This window comes from Hypomesus nipponensis, chromosome 10 (genome assembly GCF_054491055.1).
Source record: "Hypomesus nipponensis isolate SF chromosome 10, ASM5449105v1, whole genome shotgun sequence".
Classification (NCBI taxonomy): domain Eukaryota; kingdom Metazoa; phylum Chordata; class Actinopteri; order Osmeriformes; family Osmeridae; genus Hypomesus; species Hypomesus nipponensis.
This window is the reverse complement of record NC_140370.1, coordinates 17,202,501-17,217,500: the sequence shown is the minus strand read 5'-3', so window position 1 is coordinate 17,217,500 and position 15,000 is coordinate 17,202,501. Positions and strand designations below refer to the sequence as shown.

The following is a 15,000-nucleotide window of genomic DNA, read 5'->3' as shown; positions in this document are numbered from 1 at the left end:
AGAGGGGTGGGTGTGTAGTGGTCTTGCCAGGATGTGTGTGCCTCTGCAGAGTGTGGGAACATGACCCACATTAGATGTGGATTGGTTACAGATGCAGCCTGGAGTCTTACAGTTGGGCTGGGGCAGGGGCTGGGGCAGGGGCTGGGGAAGGGGCTGGGGAAGGGGCTGGGGTTAGGTTAAGGGGAAGGAAGGCTTTGAGGAGATAAGAATCTGACATCACTGGTGTATGAGTCCGCAATAATTCTCTGTTCAGCTAAGATGAGTCATTTCTCTCTCTCCTTCCTCTCTTGTTTTTACCCATCCCTCTCTCTGTCCTCTCTCCTCCCTCTCTACCTCCCTCCTCCTCTCCTCCCCCTCTCTCTCCCTCCCTCCCTCCTCCATCCCTCCCTCCCTCTCTCTGTCCTCCATCCCACCCTCTCTCTGTCCTCCCTCCCTCTCTCTGTCCTCCCTCCCTCCTCCATCCCTCCCTCTCTGTCCTCCCTCCCTCCCTCTCTCTGTCCTCTCTCCTCCATCCCTCCCTCTCTGTCCTCCCTCCCTCCCTCTCTCTGTCCTCCATCCCTCCCTCTCTCCTCCATCCCTCCCTCTGTCCTCCATCCTCCCTCTCTCTGTCCTCCCTCCCTCTCTCTGTCCTCCCTCCCTCTCTCTGTCCTCTCTCCCTCTCTCTGTCCTCCCTCCCTCTCTCTGTCCTCCCTCCCTCTCTCTGTCCTCCCTCCCTCTCTCTGTCCTCCCTCCCTCTCTCTGTCCTCCCTCCTCCATCCCTCCGTCCCTCTCTCTGTCCTCCCTCCCTCTCTCTGTCCTCCCTCCCTCTCTCTGTCCTCCCTCCCTCCCTCTGTCCTCCCTCCCTCTCTCTGTCCTCCCTCCCTCTCTCTGTCCTCCCTCCCTCCCTCTCTCTGTCCTCTCTCCTCCATCCCTCCCTCCTGGCGTTGTGTTTTCCAGGGCTCCTGCCATCCCTTCATCCAGGCAGAGCAGGAGGAGCCACAGACAGTTTTCCATGGAAAAGGTTTGAATGGATTGGGATGGAAGCCCGGAGTGGAGTTTATTAAATACACACTCACTCACACACGTAAACACACACATACACACTCACACACATAAACACAATCGCTCACGCACTCACACACTCACACAAATACACAAGACTAGAGTGGAGTGTATGAAACACACACACACGAATACAAACACACACAGGGTAACCTTACCTCTGAAGCGTAGCCATGTTGAGGTGTTCTCGTGTGTGTCTCAGGGTTTGACCTGAGGGGTCAGAGGTCACGATGGGTCAGAGGTCACTAGGGGTCAAACGTCAGGGTGGAGGGGCTCAGGGTGTGATGTCTTCACTCAGGGTGTTCCAATAATCAATATTATCAACAACTGTTGTTGTTCTCCAACCAGATTGCAGGACTCTCTCTCCCTCCCTCTCCCTCTCTCTCTCTCTCTCTCTCCCTCTCTCTCTCTCTCTCTCTCTCTCTCTCTCTCTCTCTCTCTCTCTCTCTCTCTCTCTCTCTCTCTCTCTCTCTCTATCTCTCGGTTTCTGTTTGTTGCCTGGTAACAGGGAGGGGTTTGCCCCCAGGCCGACACACATCGCTGTGCGTCTCGACTGCGATCAGACCACGCTCCCAGCCAGCTCCTCTCACACACTCACACACTCACACACTCACACACACGTGTGTGCTTAACCACTCGTGACACAGTGGTTCATCCAGTCAGCTCCAAGCTCTCAGCCCCCCGGCCTCCCCCAGCCCCCCCAGCCCTCTCCAGCATCTCAGCCCCCCAGCCTCCCCCAGCCCCCCAGCCCTCTCCAGCCTCTCCAGCCCTCTCACACACAGACAGACAGATCTGTCAGACATGTCACTGTGCATCCATCCTCCCATTCATTCATCCATCGATATCCATCCATCCATCCATGATCATCCATCCTCCCATCCATTCATCCATACATTGTCTGTCTGTCTCTCCTGTGTCTCTCTCTCTGTTATTATCTCCCCTCCTCTAATTCTCTTCTCTTTCTTTCTCTCTTTCTTTCTCTCTTTCTTTCTCTCTTTCTTTCTCTCTCTCTCTCTCTTTCTCTCTCTCTCTCTCCCTCCCTCCCTCCCTCCCTCCCTCCCTCCCTCCCTCCCTCCCTCCCTCCCTCCCTCCCTCCCTCCCTCCCTCCCCCTCTCTCTCTCTCTCACTCGCCCTCTCTCTCTCCCTCTCTCTCTCTCCCTCTCTCTCTCCTTCTCTCTGTTCCTCAGTCTTAGGCCTGGCAGAGTTCCAGCTCAACTGATTGGAGGATCCTCCCCCCTGACAAGAGGACAATGAAACCATGTGGAGGACAGAGGGAGGGAGGGTTTGTGCTTTGCTTTTGATTAAATTCCACACAATCTTTACTTTCCCTTAGAGGGTGCCCCCCACCAACACACAGACAAACATACATGCAAACATGTGCACACGCACACACACACAAAGGTACGCAGATAAACACACATGGGCACACAGACAGGCTCTCTCCATCCCACTAGCAGCTGGTCCCTGTGACAATAACACTCAGGGGCTTTGTGACCGTCTCTGGACCACTGCCACCCTCTCTGCCTCTGTGAAGCAGGTGACACTCGAACCACCCCCCCCCACCTCCAGCTGAGATCGAACCCAGGTCTCCAGATCACCTGACGTGGCCCATTGAACCTACCCCAAAAGGTGGTGAGAGAGCTGGTACAGGGGTGAGAGGGGTGAGAGGGTGAGGGTGAGGGAAGAGAGAGAGAGAGAGAGAGAGAGCAAATGCGTGCTTATGTGTGCATTTGTGTGTGTGTGTGTGTAAACACGTTTCTGGAATCAGATTTATCCCCTCCCCGTGTGCAGTGATGGAACCTTGATGAAACCAAGCGTGAGGAGAAACCTGAAACCATAAAACACTTGAAGAGGCACGTTATCAAATCTGCATGTGATCCCACCGCTCAGCTGCTCGTTTGAGCGCGAGCCGCGGCCTGGATCACATCTAATGAATGTGATTAACCAGATGAAAGCAGGCACGAGACGGACAAAAGAGAACGCTAATGAAAAAGAATGTTGTGTCAGCGCCGAGAGCTTGGCCGGTTGGACGTTAAGGAAAAATGGTTAACCGAAGCATTAAATAACTGTGTGAAAGACGTTAATCAAAATTGAAGCTTTTGGTCTTTTCTGTAGCTTTGGAGAATTGGGTAGCTGCTTGTCAAAGTCCTATTCCTCGCTTTCAATAGGAAAAAAAAGGCTGCGGCCCCTTTAAGAACAAATGGAACGTTACACATACCTTAGTAGGGGAAGTCAGACTGACATAAACTAAAATAGCATCTTCTGACTAAGTGCTTCATTTTAAATGGAAACAATTATTTGATAACTTTGTCAAAGTAACTAATTCCTATGAGTTGTAATGGTTATTTCTGCCCAGTCTTAGAAACAGTAAGTCTAATTTCCCTTTCTGTCCCCCTTTTCCCCGCGCCGGTCTGGAGCGAGCACACTCGGTACAGTATTCAGTGCAATCCGACCAGCCGCTGAACGGTGAAGGGCTCTGACGCTGTACCCACACATACCGAGTAACGGAGAGATACCGCAGCATCCTTTGTTTTCAGCCGCTGGGCATTAAGGTAAGGAATTCACCCGTGGCTCCGGGAGCTGCGCGCGCCTGTGTACCGGTGATGTGCTGAGTTCTAACTGACATTCGGGAGCTTTAATCTGAATGTCCAGCCGTTTGTCCCCCCTCCTCTTTTTCTCCTTCTTTCCCCACGAATGTTATAAAAACATGGCTATTGTTCGTACACTGTTAAGACCCAGGTTGGTACGTCTCATTCATTTTAGGGCACAAACGGTGAAACGGACAACTGGGGGATTGCAAGGTTGTTAAGGCAACGATTTTGTTTCATATGCGACGTGTTCGTGGCTATCTGCCATACAACCAGCCAGTCCAGACAGTCACGTTCAGACCTTGCTTGTTTTTTGGATCACATTGCACCAGAACCACACAGGTAGGTAGTCTGTGGCTGTCTGTCACGCGCTGGGGATCTTACGGTGCAGCGTTAACGTAAGCTAGCCCTACGTTTCATAACTGTTATGGCAACACATAACGGAGAGGAGGACGAAAACACGCCGAAACGAAATGATGCTCTGCAAAGATGCTCATCAGATTCGGTCGTGTGGTTTAGTTTTTTTTGTCGCGATCGGTTGGCTCGCTCTCTCGTGAGGCTCGCGCAGTCAGCAGCCTCCGTCGTATCGGGTTATAGGATGCGTGCGACGTGATATAATGTGATTAATTTGAAGCCATAAAGCAAATACCACTTTACACGTTGCCAATGTATTAGGAAAGATACTTATGAATCCAGGCGCTTTCTGACCCACGTTGATTGCGGTGTTATTGTCTGTTACCGTTGATGTATTGCTTCGGAGGCCGTGGCACAGAATCCCTTGTCGTATGGTATTACAGTATAGGACGGGTATGTCTGCCAAGTACTATATCAACATCAGTTAAACATGCATGTGGCCCGGTTAGTTGTTTACAGCGCAAGGCTGTGTCTACGGGTCACGGTTAAGCTGTCACCGTTCACATTTGTCAAGTCACGGACAGTCACAGGTGTCAATAGTCGCGTCACCAAGACAACGACGTGGTGTAATTCCACCAGATCCGTTATGCTTCTAAAAGATCGCTGTAGTTCTAACTGGCCATTCTACTGCGTTCTAGTTCTAACAAACACAGTTTGATTTGCAATGGGTCGTTTTCTTTAACTTGTAGTTTACTACACTGATCATGTGGTCAGACTGTAGCGTTTCAGAGCGTCAAGTCATGGAATATTCTACAGGTAGCACAGATGTTGAAGTTTAACATTGCCAGCACAACAACGGTCCAGGGCAACGCGTTCTCTGTAGTTACCGAAACACGGGGCTAGGAGGTTTGGCCTGGGCCTGCTAGTCCAGGCTGCTTCACTCTGAGTGGACAACCTGCTCCAGACAGATCGGCTCTGATTTGAATCACTCTGAAACATTTGGGTGGTTTTGATTCAACTTTATTCAATAAATCAATGGATCTGAAATTGAAACTGGAATTGAGTCGAATCGAATGCACCTCGGGTTCAAACATGGTGAAGGCTGCATGCTCGCGAGGGGCTTTGATCTGGCTGGTACCTGGTACCCTCAACCACAGAACTGGTTTACTGTCACACACCAAGTATCAGGATTAGGCTCTGTGAGTTGAACAGAGAGAAAGTGTGTGTGTGTGTGTGTCATACAGAGAAAGTGTGTGTGTGTGTGTTTTGTAAAGCATTCGAAGAATGAACGGTATGTGAGTGCGTGTGGGAAACTATTGGATTAAAATGACTTTATTCTTCAATGGATTTATGGTCACAGTTTAGTGTTTTGTGTGTCAGAGGCAGGGTGAGGTCATGTCCAGTCTGCATGGAAGCTGTTCCACTGACCTGGTCTGTGAGTGCCTTCCTTGTCTTCCTTGAGGGTTTAGGTTGGTTGAGGGGCAGTTCTATGGGCGTATGTGAAGCCCTCTGTGACATGCTTGCGTGTAAAAAGGGCTATACAAATAAATTTGATTTGATTTGATTTGATTTGACTCTTCAGGGAACAGCTAACCTGCTTATGGATGTTATGTGTTTGTGTTATGTTGTGATTGTTCTAACCTGTGATACAGGATGTGATGTCAGCTGTTCTAACCTGCAATACAGGATGTGATGTCAGAGGTTCCACACCAGAACACAGCCCTCTCAGAGTGAGAGCTGTTAGCTCCAGCCTGCTGCAGATGTCAACACACTCCAGGAAAGAGGCCACGTTTAGCAGCTCATGGTCTTAGCAGAGCGTCAGATCACCGACCTGTGTGTATGTGTGTGTGTGTGAATGTGTTTTATTGAAAATAACACATATTTGTGTGTGGGAGGTGGGGATGGGGGTGTTGCGGGGAGATGTTGTGAGTGTGTGCTTGTGTGTATGCACGTGTGTGTATGCACGTGTGTCATGGGAAACAGACTTCAGATCGTGCCAACACACACGACCCTCATGGTTTAATGGGTCAATTAGAATTCCTTGTTGATCACATTAACACAACACAACAACCCTTATTCTGTAGTGAAGGCTGGCCCCGACACACACACACTCACTCAGTAACACACTCATGCACACACACACATGCACACTCCTTATATCACAGGGTTTGGTGCTTCATGTATTAGGGTTTCTACAGCGTAGTGTAATGGAGGCCGTCCAGGAACAGACACAGATGCTGGTGTGTGTGTGTCTATGTTACGTAGGCTCTGGCTGCTAAATGCTTATTCATCAAAGCAGAATAGTGCAGTAAAATAAAGAACATGAAAACAGTCAGACAGTAGAATTTAGTAGACACACAGAACTGATGAGAATGCAGGTTGCTGTTGATGTAGCAGCTCTCTCTCTCTCTCTCTCTCTCTCTCTCTCTCTCTCTCTCTCTCTCTCTCTCTCTCTCTCTCTCTCTCTCTCTGTCTCTCTCTCTGTCTGTCTCTCTCTCTTTCTGTCTCTCTCTCTCTCTCTCTCTCTCTGTCTGTAAGAGGAATGTCATGATGACTATTCCAGAGGACCTGTCTGTTAGCGGGAAAAGACACACACAAGTACACTGAGTTGTCAGCAGAGAGATGAAAAGTGGGCGAGGGAGGGGGAGAGAGGGAGAGGGATGGGGAGAGAGGGAGAGGGAGGGGGAGAGGGAGGGGGAGAGGGAGGGGGAGAGAGGGAGGGGGAGAGGGAGAGAGGGAGGGGGAGAGGGAGGGGTTGGCATGATGAGATCCTGTTCTATCAGGTTTTGTTAAAGATGAACTACTGTACAAACCCCACCACTGTTAAGACAGGGCCTGACCTGTTAACATGGAAGCTTCATTCTCTCTTACACACACACACCCACCCCCCCCCCCACACACACACCCATACACACACACAGAGAGACCTAAAAGCACAGCCAGACCCCAGGAGAGGTCAGTAGCAGGGTCGGTAGCCGAGGTGGTTCAGAGGAGAGTTAGTGATGAGCTGTCCAGACCAGGCCGTGACCCAGGATCACCCTCAGCCCTGTCAGTCGTGTCCAACCAATCATCTGATTGGTCAGCCATGCGAGGATCTGGGATTAATAATCCCTGGGCAGCGTTATTCGGGGATTGGGAGGGGGGGGGGGGGTTGATGCTGTGTGTGTGTTTGTGTGATGAACTGTGTGTGAGACGAGAATAGTGGATGATGGATGAAAGTGGTGTATCCCTCCCTCCCTCCCTCCCTCCCTCCCTCCCTCCCTCCCTCCCTCCCTCCCTCCCTCCCTCCCTCCCTCCCTCCCTCCCTCCCTCCCTCCCTCCCTCCCTCCCTCCCTCCCTCCCTCCCTCCCTCCCTCCCTCCCTCCCTCCCTCCCTCCCTCCCTCCCTCCCTCCCTCTAGAGATGCTCCCAAACCAGCCACCCAGTGTGTGTGTGTGTGTGTGTGTGATGCTCCCAGCCCATACCAACATTTCCCCAAGGGCCTGGATCATCTGCTTTTGTGTGTGTGTTTGTGGTGTGTTGGTGTGTGTCTGTGTGTGTGTCTGTGTGTGTGTAGTCCTCAGCTCCAGCTGTGAGGGATTGATGTTCCGGTCTTTTCTGTCGGGCATGTGCAAGGACAGACCCTGGTCTTGTACCTCGCTTGGCAGGACCCCATCTCCCTGACGGTCGGACGTAGCAGGGGATGCATCCTAACAAGTTGGAACAAACACCTCCTCCTCTCCTCTCTTTTCCTTTCCTTTCCTCTCTTGTCTTCTCTTCTGCATTTGGTCTGTTGTGTATAATGTTTGTGTGTGTGTGTATGTGTGTGTGCAGTACCAGCAGCGATGTAAGTGTTGTGTGTTTCTGTACCAGTTAGACCAGATAGTGGGTTGTATTGAGACCAGACTGGATCTCTGGGGACATATATCCTCATCTGACTGTTACTGACACTACCTGTGCCTGTGTGCGCGTGTGTGTGTGTGTGTGTGTGTGTGCATGAGTGTGTGTGCATGTGTGTGTGTGACCCAGTTACCTACCTGCTGCTTGTTGTGTATCGCAGTCCACAGCACCAGCTGATGAGATCATGTGACACACACACACTGTGATGCTCAACACATTACAGCATGCCCCGCTATCACACACCTGAGCCCAGACAGATCATATCCGGATCCTGCAGCAACAGAGGCCATGACTGAGTGAGTGTGCCAGCCTGTATTTGTACTCTGTGTAAGTGGCGTAGGGCTAGGGTTGCAGTCTACAGATTGCCGTTTGTGATGGGATTATTCCACTCTCAGGTTGGCTGTAGGATGGGATTATAATCCCAGCAGGGTTGTGAGGAAGTCCAGAACGCAGTAGAACTCAGTAGAACCCAGCCAGCACTGGCCAGGGACAGATGGCAGGTAGGGGTGGAACGCTCCGGAAGTCTGGAGTGGTGGATGAAAGCCAGGTCACGATCCTCCTCTCCTCCCCCTACTGTCCAGGTACCCAGGGAGAGCACACTGGAGGGTGCTACAGCGGACACTGAAAAGCCATTTCTTTGCAAAACATTTTCCTACTCCTATCTCTGTTTCTTCTTGTCTGTTTTTCTTTCTCTGTCTCTCTCCCATGCACAGTCACACACACACACACACACACACACACACACACACACACAGAGTTGAGAGCTGTCTAGCAGTACCACCACAGCAGTAAGGCCAGGCAGCGCAGCAGTGAGTCTGGAAACAGAACACATATCCTGGGTTGGTTCCTCTGTCCTAACCAGCACTGTACCAGTACCCACACCAGTACCTGCGTCTGATACAAAGATCAATTTGAAAGTAGGTGGGGTAGAGAAAGAGAGAGGCTGAAAGACCGAGAGATAGAGAGAGAGAGAGAGAGGGAGAGGGAGAGGGAGAGAGAGAGAGAGAGAGAGAGAGGGAGAGAGAGAGAGAGAGAGAGAGTCTGAAAGCTTCAGAGAAAACAGAAGAATAACTGTCATGAAGGTCAAAATAATTCCACCTCAGGAGGAGCATGAGTTTCCACTCTTCATTTTCTCTCCACCAGAGTTTAGTTTTGTTTACCTCATCTCAGAGACCGCTGGGCTATTTTCAGTTTCTGTCACCTCGACTACTTTCTAATGCTCCTTAATTGGAGGAGCATCCCAGTGATGGATGCCTGCAGTCTGCAGACATGGAAGCCTGCAGTCTGCAGACATGGAAGCCTGCAGTCTGCAGAGAGCTCACTGCAGCAGCAGCACGGTGTCACCAGACTGAAGGGAAGGCCAGGGGGTCAGGGGTTACCGTTGATAGGGCCTTTACAGCTGCTTCGACCCCAAACGTTTGGGTCACAACGGGGCTGGCGTGTCAGCATACACAGCACACACGTGTGAGGGTGTATCCGTGTTTATGTGTTTACGGTGATTATCTGTATGGCTATATATAAGCTCTTTAACATGGTCGACTCGGTTCCCAGCTCTTTGTAAAGTGATGGAGAGCAGACCAGGGATTTCTGGAAAGGTTCTGAGTCTATTTTCAGATGCCGTCTACTGGACGTAGAAGCCACCCCCCCCCACACACACACACACACACCCCTCACACACACACACACCCCTCGCACACCCCCCACACACATACACACACCCTTACATGGTGAGAAGGCTCGTAGCCTTTCATCTCCTTCACTCCTAGATGTTGAAAGCCATGCTGTGGCTTCACCTATCATTACATGTCTAGTCCTCCATACGTCTCTCCAGGTCTGTCTGTGTGTATGTATGTGTGTGTGTCTGTGTGTGTGTTAGAGTGTATGTGTGTACAGAGCTGCCCCTCAGAGCTGTCCTCACCGTAAATGACGGCTGGAAGACGCTTCTTATTGGACGGGACAGCAGGGAGCAAAGGGATCAGTCCAATTTTCCGCCGGGGGGATTAACGGACTAACCCAAATCCCTGTGTGTGTGTGTGTGTGGGGGGGGGGTCAGCTGAAGTTAGAAGAGGTTGTCCCGGGCCCTGCTTCTGTATAGGATATTTAGTACATTTGAATACAGCAATATAGGCTCTGCTTCCCGGATGCTGTCCAATCAGGTTCTTAACCTTGGACTTGCTTCCTGGGTGACGTCCAATCAGGCTCTGAACCTTGGGCTTTCTTACTGGATGACGTCCAATTATATTCTGATGCCTGGGCTTGCTTCCTGCTTTCTTAGATGTCCAACGGTTGTGGTTTCCAAAACGCTGTGTCAAGCCTGACACAACGATTGAGTTGAAAAATCGAACCTGACCGCCACGGCGTGGGCCCTGTTCCTGCGTGGCCACAGGAAGTAGGGGTGCTGAGAGTGATGCAGCACCCCCTGCTGACAGCATGAACTAGGGGTGCTGAGGGTGATGCTGCACCCCCTGACAGCAGGAAGTAGGGGTGCTGAGGGTGTTGCAGCACCCCCTGACAGCACGAGAATTTAAAATGATATGACTTGAAAATCCACCACCGTGGCACAGCTCCACAGTAGCGGACTGGCTATTGGGAGAACCGGGAGAAGAATAATGATGGAAAACCAGGCTAAGAAAGGGTGAGACATCACCTTCACTAGACAAGGTTTTACCAATTGAAAAACAGCTTTGTTTATTTTACACAAAACTCAAAAACTATTTTGCGCTCAAACAAAGGCCAACCTTTTTTCCAGTCCCCCCCCCTCCCCCAGCACCCCCCTGATAAAATATGTTCCCATGGCAACGTGTTCCTGTGATCTGCAGCAGGCCCTCAGGTACACTGAGAACCGTCAGCCACTTGTCATCTGGACGACTAAGCGGTTTTACCCAGATCCTTAAACAAGAGGATTAGTCATCCCGGAGATTCCTGCTCCCCAGACACCGACGTCACACCTCAGTCCCGCAGGTTCGTCTACCTTTAGACCAAGAGAGCATCCATTTACATTAAGTCGACGCTCTTATCCAGAGCGATTTACAGTAAGTACAGGGACATTCCCCCCGAGTCAAGTAGGGTGAAGTGCCTTGCCCAAGGACACAACGTCATTTGGCACGGCGGGGAATCGATCCGGCAACATTCTGATTACTAGCCCGACTCCCTCATTGCTCAGCCATCTGACTCCTGGGCTGATGCAGTCTTAACATTCATAGCTGACACTTGGTATCCAAAGCAATGTACATTGGGGCTGTTGGGATTTCACCTGAGCCGTCACGCTCTGACTCGATCTAATGCAGGGGTGTCAAACTCCGGTCCTCGAGGGCCACTGTCCTGCATGTTTTAGATGTTTCCCTTATCCAGCTCACCTGATTCTAATGAATGGTCGTTATAACAACCCATTTAATTGAATCAGGTGTGTTCGAGCAGGGAAACATCTAAAACATGCAGGACAGTGGCCCTCGAGGACCGGAGCTTGACACATGTGATCTAATGGAATGACCTGATCAGACTCATTTGCATGTGCGAGTTCTCTAATGGCAAGCAGACTAGCTTACCGCTTATTTTGCTAATTGGTTAATGGATTCTCAGGCAGCACCCTGCTTTCTGTAAAAGTTGTGAACTCGATGATCTACTAAAACCACGTTGAAGACTGCGGCACTGACAGTCTCAGACAGACCCAACCAGTGCCAAAGAATCTCTGGCATCTGGTATTAGAGAAGCGGTAGCATGGAAGCTAGCTTGCTGACGTCAGATAAGCGTATTACTGTCCACTAGCTTTAGCATTAGTGTGTGTGGAAAAGCTAAGCTGACTGTCCATGTTAGCTAACTAGCCCACATGCAGGTACACTTAATAGACAGTTCATGTTGTTAAGTTAGCTAGCTAGCGAGCTAGGAAGTAGAGTTGTCCCTGCTAGTAAGTGGGCTAACTAGCTAGCTTGCAGGTTAGTCTCTGTTTACTTTGCTTGCTGGGGGGCATGGCAAAGCTGAGCTAGCATGTTAGCATAGAGCAGTGGTTCTCAACCCTGGTCCTCTGGTACCCCCTGTCCTGCATGTTTTAGATATTTCCCTGTTCCAACACAGCTGATTCAAATGAATGGTCGTTAACAGGCTTCTGCGTAACTAGATAACGACCCATTCATTTGAATCAGGTGTGTTGGAGCAGGGAAACATCTAAAACATGCAGGACAGGGGGTACTTGAGGACCAGGATTGAGAACCACAGAGTTAGAGAATCAGACTGAGACACACTAGTGAAATCACTGGATGCAGCGTTGGCTGGTAGTTGAATAGGGTTGCTAATTTCCTGAAATAGAAATAATAAATGTGCGTGTGTGTGTGTGGGGTATAGCATAGTGGTTGAAGCACTTGGCTACAGATCAAGAGGTTGATCAAGAGGTCACAGGTTTATAAACTCCTGTGCTGTAAGTAACTTTGGATGAAAGCATTATTATTAAATGACCACCACAACCCTAATACAACCGATCCATAACAGTCCACAGAGCAGAGAGGCTGATGTAAGGCCAGCTAGAGGCTACCAGGATCAACCATTTCCTGATATGACTTTCTCTCCTCTCACTCTCTGTCTTGAGTTTCCCCTCTCTCGCCCCTTCCACCCTCCCCTCTCTCACCCCTTCCACCCTCCCCTCTCTCGCCCCTTCCAGCCTCCCCTCTCTCGCCCCTTCCACCCTCCCCTCTCTCGCCCCTTCCAGCCTCCCCTCTCACACCCCTTCCAGCCTCCCCTCTCTCACCCCTTCCAGCCTCCCCTCTCTCGCCCCTTCCACCCTCCCCTCTCTCGCCCCTTCCAGCCTCCCCTCTCTCGCCCCTTCCACCCTCCCCTCTCTCGCCCCTTCCACCCTCCCCTCTCTCACCCCTTCCACCCTCCCCTCTCTCGCCCCTTCCACCCTCCCCTCTCTCACCCCTTCCAGCCTCCCCTCTCTCGCCCCTTCCACCCTCCTCTCTCTCACCCCTTCCACCCTCCCCTTTCTCACCCCTTCCACCCTCCCCTCTCTCGCCCCTTCCACCCTCCCCTCTCTCGCCCCTTCCACCCTCCCCTCTCTCGCCCCTTCCACCCTCCCCTCTCTCGCCTCTCTTTCAATCTCTTTATTTTCCTTCTCTGTCTCTCTCCAACCCCCTGGATCTCCTGGAGGTTGAGGTGAAGGGCAGATCAGTCCTCCTCCTGATATTAACCCCCCCCCCCCCCGCTGTCTTGGTAACCTCTGAGAGAGGACAGCCTACTCATGCTAATCTGTGTTGAGCACCCCATCCGGCAGATTACTGGCTTTCTCTCTCCGTCTCTCTCTCTCTCTCTCTCTCTCTCTCTCTCTCTCTCTCTCTCTCTCTCTCTCTCTCTCTCTCTCTCTCACTCACTCTCTCACTCTCTCTTTCAGCCTCGTCCTGTGTCTTTCACAAACTCTCTTTCTCTCACAGTCTCTCTCACTCTCTCTTTCAGCCTTGTCCTGTGTCTTTCACAAACTCTCTTTCTCTCTCAGTCTATTTCACTCTCAATCTCTCATACAGTTTCTCTCTCTCACGGTCTCTCACAGTCTCTTACAGTCGTTCTCTCTCTCTCAGTCTCTCTTTATCTCTGCTGAGACAGGCCCCATAGTGGATGTGGAGCTCTCACAACTCAACTCGGAGTGGGAATGAGTCTTACTAGAATATTGTAATAGTTTTTTCTTCTTTGTGTGTTTAACATTGCTGATGAATGGGTGTTGATCTTAAGACTGGCCGGCTAGCAGATTTGGTCAGGGTTAGCATTAGTATCAACCAAGGCTACTGCAGTGATAGCATTGGGATTAGCATTTGCTTTGCCTTTCAATAAAGATACTGTGGTGAGTGGTTTGGGATTAGCATTTGCCACAGTCAAAACAGGTTATTATAGGGCTACCACTGGGTTTAGCAGCAGTGTTAGCATTAGCCTAGGTGTAAAGTACAGTTGGCAAAGATTGGGGAAGGATTTCAGGCTGTATTTGGCTAATTAACCCTGCCATTAGCTTGAATACCACCTCCTTGTCCAGATGTATTCCTCTGTGCTCATTAACTCTTTAGTTCCTCTTAAGATAACATTACTTAGTAATTTGGAGATGCTGCAGCCCAGCTAAGGTCCACAGTGCCAGACACTGGAATTCCTGGGCAGCTAGTTGCTAAACCTCCCCTTCTACCACCACCACCACCACCAAACAAATTGCCCTTTGCTAGCTCTGCCATGAAGAGCACAGGACAAAAATGTGTTCCGTGATTCTCTGCTTCCTGATTGGACAGGCATGGAATGGAAAGTGATCATCACTGTGTGGAATTCCAGAAAGAGCTCACAGAGTAAGTTAGCTAGATAGCAGGTAGGCTAATTAGACTGTCCATGTGTTAGTGAGTCAACGCTCTACTCTGGCTAGCAGGTAGGCTAATTAGACTGTCCATGTGTTAGTGAGTCAACGCTCTACTCTGGCTAGCAGGTAGGCTAATTAGACTGTCCATGTGTTAGTGAGTCAACGCTCTACTCTGGCTAGCAGGTAGGCTAATTAGACTGTCCATGTGTTAGTGAGTCAACGCTCTACTCTGGCTAGCAGGTAGGGTAATTAGACTGTCCATGTGTTAGTGAGTCAACGCTCTACTCTGGCTAGCAGGTAGGCTAATTAGACTGTCCATGTGTTAGTGAGTCAACGCTCTACTCTGGCTAGCAGGTAGGCTAATTAGACTGTCCATGTGTTAGTGAGTCAACGCTCTACTCTGGCTAGCAGGTAGGCTAATTAGACTGTCCATGTGTTAGTGAGTCAACTATCTACTGGAGCTAGCAGGTAGACCTAAGACCATCCATGTTAGTAAGTTAGTTAGCGAGCTAACTAGCACGAGCTAACCAAATGCAAGGAAACCAGTGGCCAAAGAGCCAACAGTGAGTCAAATCAAATGAACCGTAACCTGTCTGTTATTGAGACACAGGTGTTCTCAGGTTAAGAGACAAGCATCTCTCTCACACACACACTTTCACACAGACACACACACACACAAACAGACCAACACACACAAGTGTATTTTGAGTGCTCTCACACAGGTAGTGTTTCATGAGGTCATGGAAGGTAGACACAGTATCCCTGCTTCTTGTGTGTCGCCCCAGCCCACACACAGACGCTGACACACTCCCCGGCACACACACAC

At 50.5% G+C, this 15,000-nt stretch overlaps 1 protein-coding gene across 3 annotated transcripts in view; it reads left to right on the top strand.

Moving 5' to 3' along the window:
- fam110b (family with sequence similarity 110 member B) overlaps nucleotides 1-15,000 on the top strand; it is a 31,225-nt gene that overhangs the window by 2,986 nt on the left and 13,239 nt on the right. The window contains exons 2-4 of one of the 3 annotated variants that reach the window (XM_084708118.1): nucleotides 937-1,000; nucleotides 2,229-2,323; nucleotides 2,833-3,593. The gene's annotated coding sequence lies outside the window, so the exon portion shown is untranslated. Of the gene's footprint in view, nucleotides 1-936; nucleotides 1,001-2,228; nucleotides 3,594-15,000 lie in introns of all 3 variants that reach the window. The other 2 variants (XM_084708117.1, XM_084708116.1) reach the window with 2 other exon arrangements.